This window comes from Etheostoma spectabile, chromosome 8 (assembly GCF_008692095.1).
Source record: "Etheostoma spectabile isolate EspeVRDwgs_2016 chromosome 8, UIUC_Espe_1.0, whole genome shotgun sequence".
Classification (NCBI taxonomy): domain Eukaryota; kingdom Metazoa; phylum Chordata; class Actinopteri; order Perciformes; family Percidae; genus Etheostoma; species Etheostoma spectabile.
In genome coordinates this window covers 26,128,210-26,128,990 of record NC_045740.1, presented here as the reverse complement: position 1 = coordinate 26,128,990, position 781 = coordinate 26,128,210, and positions in this window count along the sequence as shown.

Here is a 781-nt window from a genome sequence, read left to right as displayed (position 1 = left end):
ATGGACTTTTGGAGATAGCGCCACCATCTGGCAACAGGATATATGCCTTATAACAGGAAGTGAGTGTAACTTGAGTGTACATTGTCTGATTGCCTCAAAACTTTCCAGGTTTCATCAGAGTGCGCCCCTGACGACATCTGAAACTGACGAACTTCGCTCAAAGTATAGAGGCCCCCTAGTGGCAACAGGAAGTAGTTCTAAAGACAAGGTGCTATACTTTAACGAACTCCTCCAGAGATTTCATCGATCGACTTCAAATCAGTCTGAGTCATTTAAGATGTTAGATGAAAAGTATTAAAAGAAAAACTTTCGTCAACGGTGTGGGCGTGGCATGGCGGCCATTTTGGTGTTTAGCGATCACTGTTAAAATGGCTTGTAACTACAGTGTACTTTGTCAAATCTGCTTTGAAACTTTTCAGGATTCATCAGAGTCCGCCCCTGACGACATCTACACGCGAAATCGTCAAAGTCATACGCCCTATTGGGCAACAGAAGTAGGCCTAAAAAGACAAGGTGCTATATTTTAACGAACTCCTCCTATAGATTTCATCAGATCGACCTCAAATTCAGTTTGAGTCATCTTAAGATGTTGAAGATGAAAAGTTATTTAAAGAAAAACTTTTCGTCATACGGTGTGAGAGGCATGGTGGCCATTTTGAGTGTTTAGCAATGAAGGATAAAGTGGCTGAAACTACAGTGTACGTTGTCGTATCTGCTTGAAATTTCCCACAATCACCAAGAGTCCAGAACTACAAACTCGGAATTCTCACAAGTTTTTAAT